Source organism: Callospermophilus lateralis, unplaced genomic scaffold (genome assembly GCF_048772815.1).
Source record: "Callospermophilus lateralis isolate mCalLat2 unplaced genomic scaffold, mCalLat2.hap1 Scaffold_93, whole genome shotgun sequence".
Taxonomy (NCBI): domain Eukaryota; kingdom Metazoa; phylum Chordata; class Mammalia; order Rodentia; family Sciuridae; genus Callospermophilus; species Callospermophilus lateralis.
In genome coordinates this window covers 862,508-889,980 of record NW_027517451.1, presented here as the reverse complement: position 1 = coordinate 889,980, position 27,473 = coordinate 862,508, and the positions used below count along the sequence as shown (strand labels likewise).

General features: G+C 33.2%; 1 pseudogene; it reads left to right on the top strand.

Moving 5' to 3' along the window:
- Positions 1-1,568: 1,568 nt before the first annotated feature.
- Positions 1,569-27,159, top strand: LOC143388304 (coiled-coil domain-containing protein 34-like; annotated as a pseudogene).
- Positions 27,160-27,473: the final 314 nt, after the last annotated feature.

Below are 27,473 nucleotides of genomic sequence, written 5' to 3'. Positions count from 1 at the left end.
AATGTACTATTACAATCTCCAAGCTCTCTTTGGACAAATGAGAAAACAAAGAGTTTAATGAAATTTAAGTGAATCCCTGAACCACAGCAAATTAGATCCCAATCAAAACTTAGTTCCTCTTAATTTTGGACATATTTTGTAGGTGTTAGTAAATGTGTATGCCTCTTCCTGTTTTAAAATTTATATGTGTTTGAAATTTTCACAATAAAAAGAATGGTTTAGGTACCCCTCTCCCTCTCCCCTTACCATACCCACCACCAAAACCACAACACACAATAAACCCTGTTTCATCTTCACCTTATTCACTAGCCCCACAATCCTTCTGCCTCTTAGATTATTTGAAGCAATCCAAGACATATTGTTTCATCTGTAAATGTCTAGGAATAATTATTTTTAAAACTAATTGAAAATGGCATGATTTTTGTACAATGTCATACAGGAATTTGTAAGGAAAAGTCATTCTTCACTTACAGGTTACAGAACCAGTAAAAAAAAATCTCAAATATATCATGAAAGTGAAAATAAGTGAGTAGTAAGAAAAAAAATTAGTAAGTAAAACTTATTGGGAAAATCTTTTAATGCTTTTAATATCCTTCTTTATGACTTCTTGGCCCCAATAATGTAAAGGCAGTATAAGAGACCACAAGACTTGACTACATTCAAATATGTGTACCCACAGTATGGAATTGCCCCATAGTCTTTGGGTCTCAAGTATTGTTAACATATAATGTAATTGTCATAATGATGACCCTGAAGCATGAAGGAAAGGGATTTTTTTATAAAACATTTTTTAAAAAATAAAACATCTAAAGGAGGAAGGGAAGTATATAATATCTTAGATTCCCATACCAAAAAGTTACAGTGCAAAAGCTTTGGCATTCAGGTAATACAATTTACTCTTAAATCTGTCAGATCCTGAACTAGAAATTTTGAGGATTAATTAGATAGTATGACTGTGATGTAGATTATTTCCTTAATATTATAGAGGAGTAAATTAGGATCAGAAAGTTCAACAGCTTATTTATGGAAATTTATTAAGAGAAAAACCATTGATTAATTTTTTTTTCTTTCATAGATAAAACCTGTGAGTTTTCCACTATGCTTGCATTAGGTTATGTTTGTTGGGAAATTTCTCCTAAAGCTTTCTTCCTTGTGAAGTCCTAAAACAGTTTAGGGTCTTTTGATATTACTGATTCTCAAAATGTTCTAATGAAAGGTTTCAGCCAGACATGCCAATATTGAATTATTAGGGTAGAGAATGAAAAAAACTCTACTAAATAAGTTTTATTCTTTGATCAATTTATTACTCATTTGGATTGCTCTGATTTTCTTCATTTCACTGTTGTTACTAAAATTTAAAAATATTTCATTTAAGAAGTTTTAAGCATGCATTTTTATTTTTTTTTGTGGTAGGGGAATCAAACTCAGGGTCTCCCATGCTCTATGCCTCTAGCTGGCATATCATGTTTTATTATAGCTTCTACTTCCAGAATTGTCTTTGATTGTTAATATTTTTAGCATATCTCATTGTCCTATGTCAAATTTTGTAGATCTAAACTTCATCAAGCATGGTGTATTACTCCTTGATCAGTAACAACTTTATGTGCTATTTTTAGCCACTGTCCATTTTCACATTACCAGTTATACAAATTATGAACTAGACAGAGCTAAATTTACAACAGTATAAATAAAGCATCCAGCTTTATAATGTCTGTCATCTTTCTTGCTACCTTTATCCCCATCTCCAATCCCTGAGTTCCCACAAAATATTCTTTCCTCATAAAATACACATCACAGCATATTTTAATTAAATTTTTCACCACCAAAAGATGAGGAATTTAGAGTAACAGCACCTTTTACCCCAGTGCTTAGCAAAAGTTAGAGGCTTAGCACATAATAGAGGCTTAAAAAAAGTAAAAACAATTCGCAGGTGTAGACAGACTAGTTGCCTTAAGACGCCAGGCAAACAAGATGTATCAAAACACTAAAAGATTGTCCTAAACCTGCATTATTTTTGGTAGCAGGGATGGAACCCAGGGCCCCATGCATGCTAGGCAAGCACTTTACCACTGAGCTACATCCCCATGCCACCTAAACCTGCTTTCTTGGATACACTTGTAAAGTTAAATTACCTCACCCTCAAAAAAGCATGACCTGTTCAAGGAAATCAAGACTGGTGCACATAATCCTGATTTTATGTGTGTGTTGGGGTGGGGGGTGGGGTGGAGGGGTGGATGTTAGTCCTTAATTCTGCCTCTTTCCCTTTAAGAGGAGTTGCTTTATTCAGTAATAACGTTATTTCAAATACCAAATGGTCTGCAACAACACCTCAAAAAAAGCCCAGGTCCCCGTGAAGGTGTCAGATGGAAGAAAGGCAGAATTGAATAAGTTCACAAGCAACAGGCACCTTCCAGACACAGGAAGAAGGGCAGACAGAGAGGAAGCCACGCTCTATAGGCCCAGACACAGCCGTCGCGTCCTCCTTGCGTCGCCATAGCAACGCGGCACCTGACCGGCCCGGATTGGCCAGGCCCAGCGCGCGGGGCCTGCTGGGAAAGCATGTCCCCACCTCAGCTCAGCCGGTTTGAACTTGACGGGCCAGACGCGGGCTGTGTGGCCGTGGAGTGTTGCTTCTTCCCCTCCTGGCATCCTGTTGACTGCAGTTCCGAGTCTGAGGTCTCCGTGGCCTCCTTCTCCGCCTTCATGACGGGTCCCTGGGGGCGGTGGCGACGTCTATCTGTTGGTCACCACTGCCTCAGAGCTGTAGCAATTCCACCATGTCACTGTTGTCTCCCCTCAGTCACCACAGCTTCTCCTTTGACGATGAACATGGTGAAGGAGAGAATGAGGAAGATGTGGACGAAGATGCCCATGACGTAGAGACCGAGGTGTTGAGCCTAAGAGGAACGAAGTTACCGGGGCGCGCCAGGTAAACCTGAGGCTGCCCGACCTATACAACCGGTCCCAAGGTTTCTGGGACCCTTCCAAGTACCTTCAGCAAACCAAAACCATCTCCTGTCTTCCACCTTAGAGGCTGAGCAGGCGCCTGCATCCTTAAATGCAGCCCTTTCTGCAAAGAGTCCTGGGCCATTTCTTAAAGATGACATGTTTTCTGATTCTTAGCTCTTTAATTGCTGCTATCTCAGTTTCCTTAAAAATGACCCGTATATAGTCTCAAACACACGAAACTGCTTCTATTTCAGGAGTTTTACGAATCCTCAGAAATCCAGATGGTGAACTGAAGAACTCTTGTCCATAATCTTAGTTCCAAAATGTGTTCTATGTAGTAGGTTGTAATAGTGTAAACAGCTGAAGCACAGATTTTAGTCCACGACAGCATGCAGAGGCAGGGTTGTGTCTGATCTGAGGACGAACTTTCAGTGGAATAGTTATTGTTGTATCAAAGAATATTTGAAGCAAAGGGATTATTAAAAACCATCATAATGTTTATTTCTACAGTGATTCAGTCAGCAAACATCTATGTTTTGCCACATATTAGTTTAGGTACTGGGGACCATAAATAAAATATACAAGATTTTATTAAATTAAAGCCCAGCTCGATCCACTCATTTTACATGTGATAAAACTGCATCACAGAACACAAATAAAAAGTCTGACTCAAAGGCATACACCAATTTATTAGCAGACCTGGGCCTAGTAGTGAGGTAAACTGATCAGGTTCCCTCTTATACAGCATGACTATTTTAGGGTATATAGAAATAGAAGCAAAAGGCCTATCACTGTAATAATGTAGGTCTATTTTGGGGTAAACGTCATCTTCAGAAGCAAATTTACAAGTTTCTGATCATCAAACTATATAAGGAACAATACAGGAGATCTAAAAAATGCAGACCAGAGAACCCATACTTTATGTGTGAGTGACAAGATGGCCCCTCTCTGTATAAGGAATGAATGAATGGAATGTGGAACCATCTGAAATGACCCATACATGGTTACAAAAGTTACTCTTTTAAAGATGAGTGGTATGTTGGTGGAAATGTAAACCAGGAAGAGTAACCATGCAGGCTGTCCAGGCTGCTTGAAAAAACAAGAAAGAGGCCATCTCATATTAACCTCATAGACTCAGTGGTAAGAGTTAGGGTTTTAAGAGACCATTTTCATCTATGTTTTGTAGGGATTATTTAGGACTTAGTGGGTATTAGATATTTTTAAAATGAATTTTAAAGATGTGTGAAATACCTTCTGAACATAATTAACAGGACTAAACAAGGTGGACATAGTTTATCAGCCTGAGGAATAAATAACCATGAAAAACTGCAACTCAACTACTGAGACCCTGCATTAGCTTCCACAAGCCAAAATGCTAATCAAATGGAACCTGTCAAGGGAGGAGCCAGACCTATCTATGTCTCACCCAAAGCCTGAATGAGCTAATAGGGCTAAGGCTGCCTAAGCACATTTCATTCCCCATGAGTCAAAAGAATACTGAGGATGTGGGTCTAGAAAGATTGCAGAATTTGTTAGGTCTTGTGTGTGGCAAGTGTTAGATTTTTATTAGGTACTCAATAAATGTGTGTTGAATGAATTCCTGTTTTTCTTCCTGGAGAATAGTTAGATATCATGATTATTTTTAAATGGTTCAGAAAAACTAGCACTTCTTTTCTTTTAGAAGATGACTGTGTTCCTTTAGTTGTTGTTCTGGATAGCTTGTATGGGATGCGATGAAGGAAGGCAGCCTGAGTCATAGCCCAGCCATTGTTTAGGGCTATCAGCATCCTCTGTAGAGTACAGAGAAACCAAGAGCTCTGGGATTTTATGCCTCTCTCTGCCCCTTACTAGCTACATATGATTGTGGCATACTAGTAGAGTAAGGCTTCTTAGAGATAGACTCAGGCATTGGCTGCACATATCTATGTGCTCAGATTTGTGTGTGTGCTGGGCCTCATACATGCCAGGCAAGCATTATGCCACTCAGTCACACCCCAATCCCTCAAGATAATTTTCAGTACAAGTAGACTTATGCTTAAAAGAGGATTAACCTTCAAGTGTATTGGCTGGGATTGAGAAGATGATCAAAGATGACCTCAAGACAAGATGATGAAAAGTATTTTTTCTGGAGTCTTTTATAATATGCTTTGGGCCTACTGCTTTTCTATTTAGTTCTTTTCTGTCTTTCATATAACTATATTTATGAAAGTTATGCCTTAATAAGTTTCTTTTCATAAATAGCTAATTATGAAGCTTTTCTTTATTAGGAGTATATCTGTAGTTTATATGCTATACATTTTGAACACGTTTGCTAAAAATGTTAAGGCAGGAAGTATTTAAAGTGTTATCTAAAAAAACTGATTTGACTAATTTCTTCTTTCAACAGTGTTTCATAATCTAGACCCTCAGTCAAAACATATTTGGTTTTCTTCTTTCCTTTTTTTTCCAGTCCTGGGGATTGAATCCAAGGTGCTTTAATCTACAGCCTACTAATCTACAGCCCTAAACCTTTTTATTTTTCCATGCTGGCCTCAAACATACAATCCTCCTATCTCAGCCTCCTACATTGCTGGGATTATAGGTCTACGCTATCACAACCAGCCATGTTCTTATTTATTTATTTATTCATTCATTCATTCATGTACTTTTCTTTAAGGAACTCATGGCAGGTGGCAGAGGAAGACCAGTGACAGGAAGCCCAAGGCAGTTAATCCAGAAGTTTTTAGAAAGTTTCCCAGACAATATAGTATCAGAATAAATCTTGAAGGAAGAATAAGAGTTAGTTATAGTAATAATTATAATAAATGGCACAGAATGTATTTACTGAGGGCCCAGAACTATACTAAGTGCTTTGCTTCTTCATGCAACTACTACTGTCATCTCCATTTTACAGATGAGATCTCTTTTTTAGAGAAATTTAAATATGTGCAGAAACTAGGAAGAAGCAGGTAGAGATTTTATCCCCAGGCTGTTTTACTCATGAAAGTAAGCTCTTAATCTGGCCATATGTGAAGGTAGAGGAAAGGCATTTCAGTTTTAGGCAAAAGATGAAGAGTACAACACCATAGTGCATTTACCAACCCACAGAAGTTCAACATGACTGAAATGTAGAGTCTGGATCACCCTTTTATGAAAAGAAAGGCAGTAGTCAATTTATGGATGTCAGGCTAAGGAGTTTGGATTTCATCCTGTGTGCAAATGGGCCCTGAAGAACTTTGAGATGAGAAGTTACATGATAAAAGGATGCATTGGTAGGGGCAAATCTGGCAGCAGGTTTAGAGAATGATTTAAAAGGGAAGGCTAGACACTGTTTATGTTTGGAGTGCTTGAAAGGTTTGAGAAGAGAATCACTTGAGAAAATTGAAGGATGTAGAACTGATATGACTAGTGATTGTATGGGCATGAGGGTAGGGGGAATCAGACATGGAGGGGGTAACTGGTGGAGTCAGATCTGGATTTCTGGATTAGGTAACTGGGTGGATGGTGGTAACACCCATTTAGGATTATAAAAGGAGTAAAATTTTTCTTAGTGGGGAAGAAAGAGGGTGGTGGATGCTGGAAAATGCTTAGATTTTTTTTTTCAATGGACTGAGTTCAATATCATGGAGCTGTCTATAAAATTGTTGGAAATAAGTCTGGAACTTAAGATAGAGATCTGGCCCAGAATAGCTGATCCAGATATCACCAGCATATAGTGATAGTTGAAGCTGAGAACAGATTAGGTCATAATGCAAGACTGAAAAGGAAATATGTGCCTAAGAAATAATATATTAACAATGTCTCTTTTCCACTTAGAATACAAGTTCTGAAAAGACATGAATGGATGATTAAATAACATAACCCCCCCAAAAAAAAATTAGGGAAACTGAATCTATGAGGTAGAAAAAGTGGTACAAAGCAGTTGTGAGGCAATTGTTTGTTAGAAGGAACAATGTTGAAGATACACATACCTGAGTCTATATAATAAACTTTCCCCTGGAGCTATGTTGGGTACTGAACAACCTTCCTATCTGTGAGTACTGATTGTTAAGTTTTCCATAAGTTTTGTGAGGCTTATGTATCCAGCCAAATCCTCTGTTCTTTATTTACTCATATAGTTAATTTTCTGTATACCCAGAAATGTCAGACTGATAGAAGGTACAAAGTGGAGATGAAGACAATGATTAGAGATAACCAGATTGGAGAGTCTTGTATACTCTAAGAACTGGCAAAAGGTCATCAAACAAAATATTAAATGTTGAAGGAGAGAAGGGCCACAGCATTTGTGGGTGTAGCTCAGTTGATACAGAGTATACTTAACATGAATGAGGCTCTGGCTTCAATTCCCAGCACTGAAAAAAAAGAAGGGTATATTTTTTTCTATAGCTTTCTATTTCAAAATAATTTCAAATTTAAAGAAAAAGAATATAAAAAAACTTTTGTTCATCCTTTACCCAGAATTCCTAATTATTAAATTATTTGCTTTTCATCATTCTCCCAGTATATATGTACACATTACTTTTTTTCTATGCTATATAGTGGAGGGAAAGGGAAAGGTCTGCCCCAGGATCTGATTAACGTTATGTGTAAATGTGTGTATGTGGTAGTGGAGCTGTAGATATAGTTCAGGGGCATGTCCAAGGCCCTGGGTTCAATGCCTGGTACCACACACACACCTACAAAAGATTATGTGTACTAGTAGTGATTAGTGATTACTTGTATAGATAGAATTTTTAAGAATAAAAAAATAAAATTTTAGAAATAAATAATTTCCTCAAGTGACCTTGAGGCACATAGGTTGGGCTCAAGCTATTCCATTGGGTTTTTAAATAATTTGGTTTTTGAAGAGAGTGGAATAACTAAATGAGTAAAGTAATTCGAAATTAGATTTCCTTTTCCTGATTTTTCATATTTTTGCTTTATATAATTGATTCATATATTTTTAAAATAACAGTATTGAAAATATGTTGTTAAATTTTGTTTTCATTGTATAGTTAAATGATTTTTGACTAGTAAGAGAAGTATTTCGTGTACAAGTTCTACAGTATCCTTTCTTTCATAACAGTAAAGTTGAATCAGAAGATAACCAAGAAGAACAGAAACAGGTCCACTTAGGAGAAAGCAGCCTGACACCATGGGAGGTGTGGTTTGTTGGCAAAGAAAAAGAAGAACATGACCGGCTGCAACAGAAAGCTCTAGAGGTACAAGTAGACAGTATTCTTTCTATACGACAGTGAGCTCACAGAGTAGAGTTGCTTTTGTAAATTAAAATGTTAATCTTATTGTTCCTGAAAACAATGTGTGTGCATTTATTTGTATTTGTTTACTATATTAATCTTAATAAATCTAATTGTAGAAGCAGTATATTTATTAGAAGAACGTTTAGAAAATATAGCAAAATATAATTAAGAAAATGAAAAGCTCTTTTAATTTCACTACCTAATAATAATCTTTGTTAAAATTATGGAATATAGCCTTCTAAACTTTCTTCTATGTAAGTTTTTTAAAAAATAAAAACAGTCATCTTAAGAGTCCAAGAGGTTTGATTCCAGGACTTTCTTGGATTCCAAAATACTCAATGCTCAAGTCTTTCTATATAAAGGCATTTAATGTATATATTTCCCCATCTACTTTTAATCTTTTCTAATTACTTATATCACCTAATACAATGTGAACACTACCTAAGTAGTTATTATACTGAATTGCTCACAGCATAATGACAAGAAAACAATGTGTCCCTGCTCAGTATAGGCACAATTTTTTTGGCATATTTTCAATTTATACTTGATTAAATCCATGGTTGCAGAACCCATGGATACAGAGGGCTATGTACAAATGTATATCTAGAGAGACATACAATAGAATTTTGCTCTTAGGTAAATTCAACTATATACTCAGGAAAAGTTCTAGGAAAGAAGAGAAAAATTGAAATAGAGACAGGAATCTATTCTACCTACCGAAGAGCATGTGCCCTGGTGAGTAAATAGATTTGTGTAACTTGCCATCACCTAAGCTCCCTATCCAGACTCACTCTCTGATTTCTTTTTATCACAGAAATGGTGAAAGATACTTCTTGTTTTTAGTGAAATAGTTTCAATCTTTTTCAATCTGTTTTTTTGCCTGTTATATTATTAATATATTTCCATGTTATTTTAATTTTTTTGTATTTTTTGGAGCAGCATTGGGGATCTAACCCAAGGCTTTGTGCTTGCTAGGAAAACATGTTACCACTGAGCTATACCCCAGCCCTCATTAAATATTTTTCAACATCACTATAAAATGATTGTATATTATTGGCTGGGGATATAGCTCATTTGGTACAGTGCTTGCCTCTCATGCACAATGCTCTGGGTTCAATCCCTAGCACCACAAAAAAAGAAAAGCAAAGAAAAGAAAAAGATTGCTTATTATTAAAGTATATTTAAAATGTATTAATGTGTTTTAAAATATAGTAAACTGGTACACTAAGGTTGGATATTTTAGTTTATTCTAGTCTGTTAGTAACCATGTTATTATAAAAAATCATGGGAACTAAAGCTTTGCACTTTCTTTGCCCTTTATGATCTTCCTTGAAATTTTTCATATTGGTTTTGAAATTAGTTGTTATTTTTGTGATGAGTTTATACCAGGTAAGCAATCATCTGTTCAGGAGACTTGGAATGATTCAAATGATTGTGTAAATTAGTATATTCTGGCATTTCCCTTTTACATGATACTTTGTATTCTAGAATACAAATTTATTCCTGGAAATGTACACTGTGAGAGTAGTATTTATTTCCTCTTAGCAAGCACAGGGCTTGAAAAAGACTTTGTGGTTTGGTTTCAGCCAGGCTTAATAAAAGCTCTAGTTCTAGTCTTTTTACTTGCTGGATGATCTTAGCCAATTTATTTAGATTTTATACTTCAGTTTCCCCATCTGGACAAGGTGGGAAAAATAGTACCTGTCATAGGATTTTTGTGAGGATTAAATGAAACAAAGTATAAAGATGGCTGATTTGGTTTTTTATTGGTATTGGCATTTCTATCATTGCTAGTCATAGCCTTTGGAGAAGATTTTCTAAAATTTGTTTTCAGAATTAATGTTTATTTTTGAGACCCCAGTCTCTTGGCTTTACCTCAACTTTAGATTTTAACATTACTAGTTCTTTTAACATTACTAGTTCCAATATTTAGTGTGGCTTTTATTTTTCCTGCTTCTTTTTTTTTTCTTAGACTGCTAGAGATCAAACCCAGAGCCCTGCACATGCTAGGCAAGGGTTCTACCACTGTTCATCAGTCCTTGGGTAGTGTTTTTGAAAAATATTTGTTCACAGTGAGAAATCTATTTTTTTTCATGTTGAACATAACTATAAACCTATACATAGATGTATATACATATATATTTGAAAAAGTATCTTAATTTATTCAAAACATTGTATTCATTTTTATGAAAGTCAATTATATTCTTTTAAATTTATTTTAGACTTACAACTTGGAAAACACTGGTAGAGTAAGTGGTAAAGCACAGTTCATTTGCATTTTTTTCTAGCTACTATAGAAGTCACTTGTAAGGAGAATCACTATCAGTGAAAGGGGGAGAATAATATTTACCTCTCATTGTTATTATGAGGTCTAAATGAATAGGATATGGATATGGCCTACTATATATTAAGAATTCAATACGAGTTAGTTATTACATATGAAAGTATATAATAACTACCCTGAAAATTTGTTTCAAGAACAGATTAAAATAATAAATATAAAGCCCTTACCACAACCATTAAGCATATAGCAGGGTATAATTATTTGTATGTATTAAAGCCTTTTCATGTTTTTAGTAATTTGACATTTCTATGGCTACTTCATTACTTAACTTTGAAGCAATTTACGATATTTTTTAATGAACCTTGCCTTTTAGTTATGCCAAGGAATTGTACCTATCAACCATAACATACGGATCATGTACTAAATGATTTGTTAGCTTATTTTGAGCTATTATGGTCTTTATATTTTATTTCTTTTGAGTGAAAACATTATTTTTTTTCTTTTAAAGAATACTGCCTAAAACTATTATAGCTTTCTGCAGAAATAATATTTAACTTCTGTCATCCAGAAAGTGTAAATCGGAGGTACTTTCATTGGAAGTAGGATCAGTTTGCTTTGCAGGATATATGAGGGACATTTGGTGTTGGGAGACTGACGATATTGGTAGAAAACAATGCAGAATTAGAAGATGGCTTATCATCACAAATTTCAGCCAAAATCTATTTGGATTTTCATGCCTTTCTCTTTATTTTCTAAGTCATGCTTTCCCTTATTTTTCTATTCCCTAATTTGCTTACAAACCATGTCATTAAAAGCACAGATTTTTGACCTTAAGGAATTGTTTATTTCAGATCCTTATAAAAGCTAAGAAGCATGAAGGCGAGAGAAGTAACTTGCCAAGGTTTCGGTTACTGGCAGAGCTGGAACTGGTATTAAGTTCTTTAGATTTCCAATTTATGTGCTTTTTATTAAGAAACATTTTAAAAATAAATAGATCAGACTTAGTATTTGCTTTTTGAACTTATTCTTGCTTTCTTATTTTCTTGCTTTAACATTTAAAGGAAATTTTTTTCAGTACCACGCAGAGGTACTTAACCACTGAGTCACATCTCCAGTCCTTTTTTGTAGTTTATTTAGAAACAGGGTCTCACTAAATTACTGGGGGCCTCACTAAGTTGCTGATTGCTTTGAACTAGTAATCCTCCTGCCTCAGCCTCTCAAACTGCTGGGATTACTGGCAAGTGCCACCATGCCCCACTTAAAGGAAAACTTAAAGGATAGTTGAATCATTAAAAAGCTCATTTCATTCATGAATTTGTTTTCAGTAACAGACATTTAAATTTGTTTTAGACATCTCTGTGAGATTGAGTTAAAAAATTGTTTTAACCCTTTACAGTTACCCTATTAAAAATGTTATACATTTGTAATAATGTTGAAATGATAAACATGGTAAACACTGAAAATTAACATTGACATTATGCAAGCTAGCATATTGGTTTTGTAGGTTATTAAATATATTTACATTTTTATTATTTAAAATAATTCTTTAATTCTTCTAAGTTCTCTGTGGTCTTTGGCTAATTCTAATTTTTAACATTTGACTTAACATTTTAATGTAATCTGTTCAAAATTATAAAAATTATTTATATTGTGACTAGTCCAGGTACTTTTTTTCCTGTTATTTTTTAACCTCACCATTTGATCTTCAGCTATTTAATTTATCAGCCATTAAGGAAGGAATAGGGTAGGATATAGAGTTGGTGAAACTCAAAATTGTCAGTTTGTTTTTTTGTTTTTGTTTTTGTTTTTGTTACCTTCAATAGTAAAAAATCATTTGAAAATAGGCAAAGTGTATTGAAATAATGATGCATGCTTAGGATCCTCTTTGGACTTTTGTTTTCCATTACCAAATGTTTATTCTAAGGGAAAATAGCTATAATCCTGTTGAAATTCAGTGGTGTGCCAGAAGAACACACAGGGTCTTTTGGAAAGAAGACTCCTGCTGTATCCTGGAGGAGGCCTGCCTCAGTGGTGAATAGATGGAGCCATTCAGCATGGGAAATTCTAAGAGTAGCTAGCCTTGGAAGAGAGGGTAGTGTATGAGAATGTGATGTATATTCTGGGTAGGCAAATACTTAAATAGACATTATAAGAATACAGTACTATTCAGGTCAGTGGTAGCATTTTCTAGGTACTTTTGGATCTTTTCTTTATTATCACCTATATCAACATTAACTAAAATTTGGTATTCATAAAATAGTAATGCAACATCCTAATTGTCCCCCTTTTGAGTTATTTGAAGACTGTTAAAAAGTATATAAGTATAATCAATTATGCTTAATCATACACTAAAACTTTTCTTTAAAAGAAAATTTAGAACTGGTTTGGAAAATTTTGAATGTATAGTTGTCAGATTTATATCTAGCCTTTTACTATATGTAAATTTATACACATGTATATACACATACATACACACATGCGTATCTGCACAACCACACACACTCTGTGTGTTTCTCCTTTTACTTGTTTTCTGGCACAAGTCCAGACTTTCTTCCCCTTATAGGGTATATTGTCGGAACCTTCTAGTCAATCTCCCTCAGAATAGTACTGATCATTTCAAACTCAGCCTTCAGTCTTAATAAGAGCTCTAAATCATCACTTTTGACTTTTATTCTTCATCATAGTGTTCAATTTACTGTCTTCAAAAAACCTCTTTCTATCTAAAGAGGAAATTAGTACCACACTTTAAATTAATCGTCATCCCCACCCACATCTTTCACTTCTTTTAAAGTCATCTTCTCTCACTATTTTAAGAAACTGCTCATTTCTGACTATCCTGGTTCAAACCATTTCTCTTTGTCTTCCCTTTTTGTTCTTTTCTCCAAACTCCTTTTTTTATACCCAGTAACTCACAGTGTAGCACTTTATTCTTTGGTATATAGAGAAAATATTAGATGAGAGACTTCTAAGATTTCATCTTTCTCTGTGTGTGTGTGTGTGTGTGTGTGTGTGTGTGTGTGTACATGCACAGTTCTTGTTAGATCAATAGCAGGCACTCAATTAGAGTGTATTGAGTGAGTAATGAAGGAATAACAGCTATGAGGTAGTGAAGAATCCTATCAAGATGGATATTTGTTTTGTGGGATATGGTATTTCTAAGTTTGAAGATTTTCTAAGTGAGATAGGGCAACTATTTTCTTTGCAGTGGAATTTTAAGATCAGAAGTCATGGTAAACAAGTATCTTTTGATTAGTCATTCTAAAATGCAAAAAAAAAAAATATGTTCTTGGTGTAAAGTTTTATCTTCATTTAAGACCCTGGAATTAACCTGAGAGTTGGAAAATTGCCCATGGAGGTAAGTATTTGGAGAGAAAGGAAAGATGGGATGGAGAAAGGGAGAACAATGGAAGATTCATAAATGTATCTGATTATTAGTATCTAAGGAAGAAAGAAAACTAACAAGTAATTATGATTGTAGAGTCCTAGAGAAGTCTAGTTTGAATAGCTTTCTCAACTAAAGCCATAATTTAGTCCGGTGAGTGACAGAGTGGTAGCATTCAACTTGTAGTTTTATTTGGCCGTACCTTCCACATTCTTTCTTCTGAGGAAATGCCCAGACATGTAGATTCTGGTGACAGCAAGACAGTTAAATAATCTGAGGTATGAATTTGGTTTTGTTTTATATCCCAGTAGCTATAAAATCTGTGAAGAAAACTCTGATTCTTTTTTTCTCTATGGAAAACTGAATACTTTCTTTAGATTTCTTCTTGGGTGTAACTCTAATTTAAAATTTTAATTTAGGAATTCCTTAATTCCTATTCTGTAGCTTCAGCAAGAATCTTGAACCTTTTTATAACTGTAAAAAAAAGTTGCAATTCTCTTGAGCTACTGCGAATAGCTTACAGTGGTGCCAAAATTTATGTAAGGGAAAGTTGATTTCAATCAGGGTAATTTAGCTGAAATTTAGTCTAAGAAACTAGTGTTTTAGTGACTATTGTATTCTGCTGACTTTCCTATCCCCTACTATTATTATATAATAATAATAATATATATTATTATAATATTATATATATAATATATTATATATTATATATAACATATATATTATATATAATATATATATATATATATATATATATATATATATATATATATATATATAAAATAGTGACAACAGTCGCTAATATGGTATTATGTAAACATTGTGAATGTGTAACTGATGTGATCCTGCAATCTGTATTTGGGGTAAAAAATGGAAATGCATAACTCATTTGAATCAAATGTATGGAAGATGAAAAAATAAATAAATAAATAAGAAACTAGTGTTTTGCTGCCAAGCAATTATTTGCATTTCTAAAAAATGGCTTATATTTTTACTAATGCTTTCTTTCATTGTAGACTAGTTACTTAAGTAAGTTATTATCAGTAGTGGTATATATTGTATAATGGAAACTATATTCTTGTTTAATTTGGTTAAGCTCAACCTTTTTAAAAATATGTGATTTGGGAACTTCCCTTAAACATTGCCTTTTGTTTAAATGAAATCCACAGGAATTAAATCAACAACTAGAAAAAAGAAAAAAAATGGAAGAATGTGAAAAAAAAAGATAATTGCTGAAGAAAAGCACAAGGAATGGGTTCAGAAAAAAGAATGAACAGGTAAAAAGGAAAAAAAATGCATACAAAAATCCTAACATCTCTTTTCAAAGTCTTTCTTCCAATTAGTCGTTAGCTATATTTTTCTTATATTTCTCTTAGGTTCTTTCTTCTTTGGGGTTTTGCTTTTGTTTTTTACCCCTACCCTCATGAATATTTATCAAGTCTCTTGTCTTCTGCCCTTTGCCCTTTACTCTTCTTTTTTTTTTTTTTTGGTACTAAGGATTGATCCCAGGCATGCTTTACCACTGAACTACATCTCTGCCCTTTTTATTTTGTTTTCAAACAGGGTCTCACTAAGTTGCTGAGACTGTCTCTAACTTGCCATCCTCCTGCCTTAGTCCCCTTGAGTCACTGGGATTAAAGGCATGCACTACAGAGCCTGGATGCCCTCTAATTTTATTCTTTTCTGTCCCCATGAACTCTACTAGTGTCTGCCTGAATTCAGCAATTCTAAATATTTTTAAAATATTTTTAGTTGTATATGGACACAATATCTTTATTGTATTTATTTATTTTTATGTGGTGCTGAAGATGGAACCCAGCACCTCACATGTGCTAGTCAAGTGCTCTACCCCTGAGCTACAATGCCAGCCCCACCAAGTCTGAATCTTTAGACTTGAATTTTTTGAGTCTTGGATTTCTATCCATTAGATCAGCAGGCAACTCCAAATGTGTACACCTAAAAAAATACCTTTGTCCCATTCCTTTTCATAGACTTTTTCCTATTATTCCTTTATTTCTATTACTTCTACTGTGTCTTCAGCCACTTAATAATAATAATTATTATGTTGTTCCAAAACATCCCTTCCTTTACTATATATAATTGCTGCTTCTATTTTATTTTCTGAATGGTCTCATTACTTCCTTCAACTTTATTGTTTACTTCTCCACACTAGGATATAAGTTCTTATAAGATCAGGAATTTTGCTTCTTTTTTTCCGTTCTCCAACAGCTTATCCATTACCACACATTAGAGGTACCCAGGAATATTTGTTAAATGAATAAACCCTTCCTGTATGTCTCTGCCAGATTAAACTTTGCTGAATAGATCTGACTGTCATTCCTTATGTTTAAATTTTTTTTTCATGTTCCACACCTGTACTGTCTTCTGACTGAGATTTTACCAACTCTAGACTGACTGGTTAAAGAGTCTCCACTCTATTCCCTGAGCCAAAGTAGCATTTCAGCCACATATACCATCTGTTTTATCTTTATTCTATGTAGATTCTTTTTACTGGGATTATTTAGGGAGCTCACACAAGATAATCACAGCTGCCCCCCATCTTCTTGGAGTATTAGTTTTACTGGAAATTTTTTTCAGAGGAAAATATTATATTTTTTATGTTAAAGCAAACATAGGTATATAAAGAAGGAGACTGTAAGTTTTATTTTTATTTTACATTTCAAAGTGCTGATGATCAAACCCAGGGACTTGTATATACTAAGAGAGCACTGATTTTTTTACATTATTTTTAAGATACAAGTAAATGTCCTAGAAATCTTGAGCTTTTGGCTGTACTGCCCAGGCCTCAAGAGTATGTATTCTTGAGAAACTTTGAGAATACTTATCTTCTTACTACTTTTCATTTCCTAATTTTTACATATGGTATTTTATCAGGATGGAATCTCATCATACCCTCTGTTCTAATTTTCCATTTGTCATCTAACTCAGATAACTTCTTACATGCAGATTGGATGTTCACATGTTAGAGATTCTTTCCTGTGGATCTTTGTTCAATTTGTATTAACTTTTATAGCACTTTATCTTATGGTGCTTTGTATTTTGTGTATGTTTTATAAAAAAGAAAAAAAATGGCTGTTTTGTAGTTTGTACATCCCTTTGCTTTTCTTGTAATTTTAAGATCCTTAAGAACAAGAATTCTTTTCTATATTATTTTTTTATCCATTACAAGGTTTGTAATTCTTTGCATATAGTAAGCATTTGTTAATTGAATGAGTGAATGAATTTTCTTTTTTTATTTTTCTTGTTGCAGTGCCGGGGATCAAACCTAGGGTTTCTCTCATTCTGGGTTTTACCACTGAGCTGTATTCCTATTCTTTCTTTCAATTTTATTGTTGTTGTTGTTGTTGTTATTATTATTACTTTTTAATTTATGGTGTTAATTGAACCCATGGCCTTAAGCATGTTAGGCTAGCATGCAACCATAGAGCTATCCTTTGTATCCTTACTTTCAATTTTAATACATTCTTATGTTGGATCACACATTAGAAATTTTTTAAAAATGTGTTTATTTTGATTATTTATTTTTATATGGTGCTGAGGATCAAACCCAGTGCCTCACATGTACAAGGCAAGTGCTCCACCACTGAGACACAACCCCAAGCTGACACATTAGAAATTTTAAAATAGCTGGGCATGGTGGCACATGCCTATTGACTCCAACTACTTTAGAAGCTGAGATGGGAGAATCACAAAATTGAGGCCAGTCTGGGCAATTTTCTGAGACCCTGACTCAAAATGAAATTAAAAAAGGTCTAGGGGAGGGCATAGCTCTGTGATAGACTACTTATCTAGCATGCATGAGGGCTTGAGTGGAATCCCTAATACTGCCCCCCAACCCCCATTTAGAAAAAAATTATTCTGCTATAACTTTGTTTTTTATTGTGATTTTGTAAGTTTAGAATGATATTGATTTTATTATTAAAATATAACTATGAATTTAGATAAATGTTCAAATTATAGGACAAAGTTTTAAATTTTTAATTATAGTTTTTGTCCTTACCTATTGTTGAATCTGATGCCAAGTGATATTATTATGAGTATCAAATAATTTCAGTAAGTTGAAGATAACATAACCTTCATTATCCTGGCATTAGAAGAAGGAAATTGGTTAGAGAGGTGTGTGTGTGTGTGTGTGTGTGTGTGTGTGTGTGTGTATTATAACCATAAGAGTATTTGATTCTTACTTGGATTATGTTTGTTTAGAAATCAATTACTATGGATTGTGTTTGTTTACTTCATCCCCAAAAGAGTACTTTGAATAAATGTCACAATCAAAATAAGTCTATATGACCATTACAAAATTTTGGTTGACACCTTTTTGAAGTTTATATGAAAATAGTGCTCCATGTATGGTGTGCTCTCTCCTCTGAAGCTTCTCTTATCTTCTAAATTCATTCAGCTAATTTTACCATGCCAATTAAACATAATTGTTGTTTTTTTAAGAATGTAAGATACTGCTGAGGGATATATGATATATATTCACTGTTTTAGTTAGTTGTAGTAGACCTAATCCAATTATTTTTGAGGTAAAAATTCTTTTGGAGTAAGTGGCTTGCCATAACATAAATCACTAATAATTGAAAGCAAGATTCAATAAGGCAGAAAATGATTCAGAGATGAACCCTGAAAAATTAATTTACCTATTCTTCAGCATTCTTGTGCAAGTTAAAGAATAATCGATCCCTCCTTATTTTTTCTTAAAAACTATCAGATTTTTTATTCAGCCTTACTTACATTTACTTGTATTTGTAAAGAATGCTCTCCTGGTTCTTCTCTTCCTGTCTGCCATCTAGCTTTCTTTTTACATTTCATGGTGTGTGGTCCTCTGCTGCCTCCAGCTTCATTTTAGTTGTATATTGAGGTGCTATTTTCTCTAAGTCATTTTCACTGTGTTTTATCAAAAAATCAGACAAAAAGAATTTAAGTATACATTAGTAAGATTGCTTTCTTCTAATATGACTGTAAATTGTGAAATCCTTTTAAAACAATTGGTTTATCTCATTGAGTACACTTAATATTTGTGTTGTAAAAAAAAAATATTTGTGTTGTTATGCTAATTTATTTTCCAAATTAATTTTTTAGACATTAATACAAATTTTGAAAAAGGCCTCTACTTTCAGTGTTTTAAAAGTTATTTCAAAATAAAATTGTTTTAAATTCTCAAAACACACTGATATTTTATTTGAAAGACTTAATTCAAATCAAAAAGGTGTATGATTGATAACACTGTTATCAGTGTATCATTCATGCATTCAACAAATGTTTACTTAGCTTTTTCTATGTGCCAAGTAGGCCCTATTAGAGGAATTAAAATAGAAAGTCAAAAACTTTAAGTAGCCAGTTGTTTATTTCTTTCACTTTTAAGAAACAAATGTTCTTTCAGGGCACCATTTTAGAAAAGAAAGATCAATTATTGTCCTCTGTGATATAGAACCAGTGTGCTAGAAAATCCAAAGCCACTTAATGGCTGACTGCTTTCTCAGTAGCAGTGACTATTCTGACTGCCTGCTGTGCAATAAAATACACCTTTTTTAAGTTTATGAGTTTGACAGATATATGTACCTGTATAATTAATATGCACCAGAGTCAAGATAATAGAATGTTTTCATTACTCCGGAAAGTTCCCTTCGCATCCAACCCCCATTCCCTTCCAATACCCAGCCCCAGCTCCAAATATCCTGGTAATCTTTCTATTCTGTATATAAGATTGTGCTTTCTATACTTTCTTAAACACAGAATGAAAGAATGTTTTGAACTTCTTTGTGTTGAACTTCTTTTGTTTTTAAATATATCCTGATATTTGATATATTGTTGATTCATTTTTATTGATTAGTAGTCTCCAATGAAATAGCACAAATTGTTTATCCATTGAATTGTTGATGGTCAGTGGATTGTTTTCCATTAGGAGATGTTATGAATAAAATTCTATGACCATATATATACAAGTCTTTTGTAGACATTGTTTTCATTTGTTTTGGGTAAATGTTTAGGAGCTGAATTGTTGGGCTATGCAGTAAGAATGTGTTTACAAGAAATTGCCAAAGTATTTTCTAAGGTGCTTATACCAATTTATATTCCCATGACTATTTATGAAAGTTCCAAATATTTTACAACTTTGGCAAACCTTATATTTTCAGTCTTTCATTTTAGTTCTTCCAGTGTGTGTATAGTATATACCATTGTTTTAATTTTCATTTCCCTGAGATCTAATGCTGTTTCGAATCTTTTTATAAGCTCATTATATTAGTCTTTCAGGGATGCCATAACCAAATACCACAGACTTGGGTGGTATAAACAACCGAAAATTTTCTCACATCCCAGAGACTGGAAATCAAGATGGAGGTGTCTGCAGGTTTGGATTCTCTTTAGGTCTCTTGCATGCAGATGGGTTGTCTTTTGGTTTTTCTCTGTGCACACATATCTTTAGTGTATTTTCCTCTATAAAAAACATCAGTCTTATTGGATGAAGACCTCATTTAAGTTTGATTAACTCTTGGAAGGCTTTATCTCCTCACACTGGGAGATAGGCCTTCAACATAGGAGTTGAAGGGACACAATTCAGTTTATTATACTTATTGACCATGGTAGGCAAGCACTCTACAACTGAACTACATATGTTGTTAGCTTCTTTGGGATTTGTTTTGTATCGGTTTAAGTCTTTTGCCCATTTTCTGAAGGGGTTATATGACTTCTTATTAAGATTTAAGAATCTGTAAGAATTCACGGTTGAGTAAAACTTAGTGGCAGAGAGCATGCTTAGCAGGCTCTGGGTTCAGTCCTCAACAAGCCTCCTCTCCTCCATCAAAAGACATGTAGGAATTCTTCTTTCTTTCTTTCTTTTTTTTTTTTTGAGATCGGGATCTTGGTGGTATCACTTTGTTACCCTGGTTGGCCTCAAATTCCTGGGCTTGTCAGGTGATCCTCTTGACTGAGCCTTCCAAGTAGCTGGGAATATAGGTACATGTGACACTGGGTGAATTTTGTACATTTCTCTTCACTTTTTCTTTTCCTTTTTTAATGTGGTGCTGGGGATTGAACTCAGGGCCTCACTCAGGCTAGTCTAGCACCTACCAGTGAGCTAATCCCCAGTCCTAGAATTCTTTATGTATTCAGACCTCAAGTCCAATGTCAGATCAATGCATTGCAAATATTTCCTCCCATTTAATTTTTTTTTCCAAGGACTAAATTCAGCGATGTTTACCTACTGAGTCACATCTCCAGCCAGCTTTTTCTTTTTTTGTTTTGAGACAGGGTCTTACTAAGTGGCTTAGGAGGGCCTTGCTAAGTTTCTGAGGCTGACTTTGAAATTGAGATCATCCTTCCTCAGTCTGCTGAGTCATTGGGATTACAGGTGTGTGCCATCACTCATGGCCCATTTAATTTTTTTTAATAATATATCTTAAAGAGCAGAATGATCTTCCTTCCATCCTTCCTTCTATGGGGATTTAACCCATGTAGACTTTACCACTTAGATATATCCCCATCCTTTTTTTGAGACACAATCTTGCTAAATTTTGTAGGGCCTCCCTAAATTGCTGAGGCTGGCCTTGAACTTTTGATCCTCCTGCTTCAGCCTCCCTATTCACTGGAATTATAGACACGCACCTCTGTGCCCAACTTAAAGAGAACAAGTTTTAAATTTTGACAATATTCCATATTTTATTTTTTTCTTTTATGGTTATGGTCTGTATGTCTTTATTTAAGAAACATTGTGTAGTTCAAGAGTATAAATTATTTATTCTTTTCTTCTAGAAGTTATAACTTCAGCTTTACCTGTAGGTTTATTTTGAGTTCATTTTAATATTTGGTTGAGTTAAATGTTGGGATTCATTCATTTTTATACATATATTCAATTGTTCCACTGTTAATTGAATAGATAATCCTTTCCCTATCAAATTACCTTGGCACATTGTTTAAAATCAATTGACCATACACACACACACACACACACACAAACACACATACACACACACATACATAGATCTATTTCTGAATTCTATTCTCTTCTATTGATTTATATCCTGTGTCAGCAGTAATAACTTGTTACTACAGCTCTATAATTCTTGAACTTATAGTTTTTAAAAAATAGATAATTTAAATCAACTTTTGTCTTCTTTTCCAAACTTATTTTATTTTCTTTGCACCTTTCTATATGTAATTCAGCATCTGATTCTGAGATTTGCTAATTATGCCTGCTTGAATAGTGCCTGGCACTATTGGAATTTTGTTAAATGTGTAGATCATTTTGGAGAAAATGACTCTTAGTAATATCAAATTTAAATTCTATGAATATGTTTTTTCTTTCAATTTATTTGTCTTATTTCTCATCAGTTTTATTTAGTTTTAATGATGGTATTATGCATCATTTGTTACATGTATTTCTAATTATTTTACATTTTGGGCTATAGAGCAGTTATTTTGCCTTGTTTCTGATATTATGTTGTAACATAAAATTAATTTGTGTAGTCATTTGTTATTATTTCTTCCTTAAATGTACATTGCAAACTACCAATGAAGCTATCAGAAGCTAGAGTACTTTGTGGTAAATTTTGAATTGTTTTATAATAAATGGTTATCCAGATACTATTTCTTCTTGAATTAATTTTGAGAAGTAGTATGTTTTAAGGAGTTTTGACATTTCACTTTGATTTAAATTTTTTGACATAACATTCTTTTTAGCATTCTTCCATGTAGAAGTCTTTGTGGTCTATAGTGATCTACTACTTACTGTGTGATCTTAGACAAATTACTTACCCTCTTGTGCCTTCCTTTCCTCCTTTGAAAATAGGATAATAATAGTAGCTACCGTTTCCTGGGATTGTAAGAATTAACTGATGGTCCATATGTATAATAAAGTACAGAGAATAGTGTCAGGTATAGATACCAATGAAGTGTTAGTTTCTGTCATTGAAAACATTGTAGGGACTGGATGATTTCTTGTTGGTGAGGTTAGACAGGAGAGTCATACATCACATAGATTAAGAGAGATATATTCCAAGACCATTTTCAGTTTGTAGATTTTCTGCCAGTGAGGAGTAATTAAAACCCATTATTGTTCCATTGTCTATTGAGGTTTTGTTATGAAAAGATTCCTTTTCACAGCTAATGGCTGCACAGCAAGAAAGAAATGTATCAACTTGAGGAATGGTGAAAGCCCTGATTTTCAAGACTTGCTTTTGCCACTCAGCACTGAACAGGACATCTATTGTATGTAACTGATGTTTGTTAATTGGGTGTTAATTTATATTACAGTATTTTACAAAATACTTTCAGGGAAGGAAATTCTCTTTTTGGATCATCTTTCTTTGCTCCATGAAAACTGACATATATATATATATATATATATATATATATATATATATATATATATATATATATATATTCCATATTCCTTTTATACCTTTCAGATTAATTTCTAAAACTTTGATAAAGAGAACTATCCATACCATTATTTATTTATAATTTAACTACAGTCCGATGGTTATCACTGAGTTATAGTCTATGTCAAAAATTATTTTTTTTTCTGAAAAGGGCCAGATCTTAAACATCTCAGGTTTTCTGCCATGCAGTCTCTGTGTGAACTATTCAACTTTGCTATTGTAGAATAAAAGAAACCATATGCAAATATATAAGAGAAATGAGTTGGCTATACTTATATAAAATGTTGTTTACAAATACAGATGGCCTGTGGGCCGAATTTGTCATTTAGCCTTGTTTGCAAGCCTCTGATCTATATAAAACAGTATACCTAAAGATTTGCCCTATTATGTCCTTATATGCAATCTTCAGCAGGCATTATTCATTTGAACTCTGTAACTCACTTTTGGTGAATACTTATCCAAGTATTTGTATTGACAAGTTGTCTATCTAGGAAATGTTTATATACATGAGGGTAAACATCCATTAAAATACTAGGATTCAGCAGTCTAACAGATAATAATATTTATTCACTAATTTATTTAAAGAATATTTATGGAGCACCTATTATTTACTCAGCACTATCCCAGTTGCAGGTATACATTGGTGAGCAAGATCTTTGTCAGTGTCCTAATGAAACTTACAGTCAAGCAGTAACTACCTGTTATTGACATTGAACAGGTAATTGCAGTATGTTATATATTCTCATAAACTATATTGTGGCAACCACTGTTACACCACTTATTTTAAGAATAATAGAAGTTTAGAAAATTATTGCACATAACAATCTTTCCTTATGTGAGAATAATTACAGGTATTTCAATTAAAATTTCTATTTTTATTTAAAAAAAGGAAAGAAAGAGAACAAAAAATGAATAAAGAAATGGAGGAGAAAGCAATGAAAGAACTAGGGAAAGAACATTTGCAAGAAAAAGCCAAAGAAAAATATCAAGAATGGTTAAAGAAAAAAATTGCTGAAGGATGTGAGAAGAAAAAGAAAGAAAATATATTTTTATTAAAGCAGCCAGTTAGAATATGTGTTTTTAGTCTTCATAGGTGCCAAGTATATTTTAGAAACAACTATATGATTAGAAAATTGACTGTATCATAGCATAAAGATATGAAAATATCTTTACTTAGATTATGCTGTCTTTAAGCTTCAAAATGAATATGTATTTTTGGTTTTCTTACATTGAGTAATTTCAATAAGCCTATATATTTTTCAGTCATATTCAAAATTGTTGTAAGTTGTTTTAACTATTTTTCAATATACTTTTATCTAGTCATATTACTGTATCATAAATTACTTTAAAAGGAAGGTGGATTGCTTTCTTTTTCTTGGGTTTGATATCTTTAATTGTTTAGAGGAAGACACATTAATATCACATCCCTGATCATGTTCAATTTTATTCTCAAATTATAGAAATATAATTCAATATTGTGGCCAGTAAGCCATTGAGAGAGGAAGCAACTGGGAGAAAAGACTCAGTAGAATTTGAATGGAATGTTTAGTTATAGAATATCTTTGGAAATGCTTTGGTCTTGTCATTTTAAGGAAAAAAAAAAACAATGGCAAGCCGAATTACAAGAGAAAAAGGAAATAGCAGATAAAAAGTTTAAGGAATGGTTGGAAAATGCAAAAAGTAAACATTTTCCAGCTGTAAAGAGTGATGGTTATGCCAATGGAAAACTTACAGGTTAGTTATTATGTTATGTGGCTTACATAAGTATGGTTTGCAGAAGCAAATTCTATATATTTTGTTTCTTTTTCACAGAAATAGAAACTTATAAAATTTATTTTTCTTTCAAATTACTATCTTTTAGAAAATTATACTATGTTGGTAGGAATTTATTCATTCTCCATAAATGATATATAAATGTAATGGTTGTAAAACTTCAAACTTACACTTTTAAGCAATGATTTCTAACATTAGGAAATAAATGAAATTCTCAGGGACGAAGTTGTCGTTCAGTCACAGAGCATGTCCTTAATATGCATACGGCCCTGGGTTCAATTGTTAGCATCCCTGTTAGTGCTCTTACATTCTTGGATGAAAAAGCCTTACTCAGGGTGTTTTTAATGGTTCATCTTGCCTACCCTTTTTCTAACCTTCTCTAACGCAGAGCTTCCAGTGTCTTTGGCACATTCTTTGTACAGGGTGGGATAGAGAGCACATGATCAAACAGAACCAATTGGCCTTTAGGCTTGATCTGATGATAAATGGCATTGCATGTTTTTCTTTGTGCTTTATGTTGAAAGCTCATACCTTGATGACAGCTGCCCTCGCTTGTTTAAATGATTTATTATTAAAAATACTCCCATTCTGTTTTGTTCACACAATGGAACATATTCCAAACTTTGTTTTGACTATCTTGGTGAAGTGTGCGTTGACATATTATGCAGTCAAAGTGGGCTGCCATGGTCTGAGAGACACATTCCTGCTGTCAGGATTAGGCCTCTCTTTTATGTCATAGAGGTCATTCATTATATCCATTAATCCATTTTAGCTACTGAGGATGGCTTCTTCTTCCTCCTTCTCCTTCTCCTTCTACCCCCACCTTCCTCCCTGCCACCCTGCCTCCATCTCTTTCTTTCTTGCTTTAAAAAGGTCAATAAGCAGTGATTTTAACCTAATGATTAGATATTAAAGCTAAGATTTTAGATGGGAATATACATATTGACTAGAAATTAATTGCTAAAACAATGGACTAATTATTAAATTACTTTGCTTTTTAAATGAGTTTAATTATTTTTTATTTTATTGGTTCTCTTATTTATACATGAAGGTAGAATTCGTTTTGATATAACTATACAAATATGGGACATACCATTCTTATGGATGTACATGATGGTGTATTTACATACATTATATGAAAATTATTTTGAATTCATTTCATTCTTTTATTTTCCTATCCCCATCCCTTCTCTTCATTCTAATAAGCAACATATTTGTCTGCATGCTGTACTTCCCTTAAGTCTTTATTTTTTATCCTATCATTTTTATGAATTATGAAATAAAGGAATTTGTGTGCCTATAATGACCAAAGGATTTGAAGATAATTTACAGAATGTTCTTCCTCACATAGTTATTATTGTCAGGAATCACAAGTTTTAAACAGTATGTTCATCAAAAGATGCTCTCTAATTAGTAAAAAGATTGCACTGATTCTGTGAAATCATATTAACTTGAATAACAGAAAATCAAAATTCCCTGGTTCTAAACAAAAATCTTGATTCACTTTAGCTGTATTAGCAAAATATTTTTTTTTTGTAAATCTTAGTCTCTGACAAGGGGAATGTAGTTCACAAATAACTCATTTCCTTGATAGGGTTAAGAAAATAAAGATTTTATTAAATTTTTTGTTCTGAAATTAATTCCATAGTAAAAACTTTACAGGTATTATTATTTGCATAGATTTTAACAATATTATTTGCATTCTCAGCATTAAATTTTGTATATGTTTCAACAATATTGTTTGGCTTCTCAGAATTATCTTTTACTACATTGCTATATTTGAAAGTGTTAGTTTTTTAAATGTATTCAGATTAGCTTGGTGTGTCAGTGATAGTTTGCTTTTTTGACAGTTTAACATTTTCTAGGAATTTTAAAATAAGTAATTTTTCTCAAGAAGTTTAGTTGTTTTGTTTTGTTCTGATTTTTCAATGATTGTAGGTTTTTACAGTGGAAATTCTTATCCAGGACCAGCCTTTTATAATCCAATTCCATGGAAATCAATTCATATGCCACCTCCCAAAGAAGCTAACAATCTATCAGGAAAGAAGAATTAAACACCTGGTAATTCATAAATCCAGAAGCAATCTTTGCCTTGGAACTCTGTGCAAATGGAAAGATAGTATATGTGGAAAATACTATGCTTTTACCTAAAGCTACTTAATTTTGAAATCAAAAAGATTTTTTATTTCTCAATCAGCAAGTTAGTACTTGATGTGATTATTGACATACTAATTTTTGTATTTTATATGGAGTCTGAAGGATTAATTGAGAAAGGTATTTTTTACGTTTTGGTTTTTCTTTTAAGATTGATCTTGGCATATTGTTTTGCATGATAAATCTAACAATTTTGTTTAACTTGTATTAAAACCACAGTGTAATAACCATAAAACCAATTTTTTTCCTGTATTATTTCATACTCTAATTGTTTTCTGATGTTTATGTTAAGAACATAACGTTAAGATTAA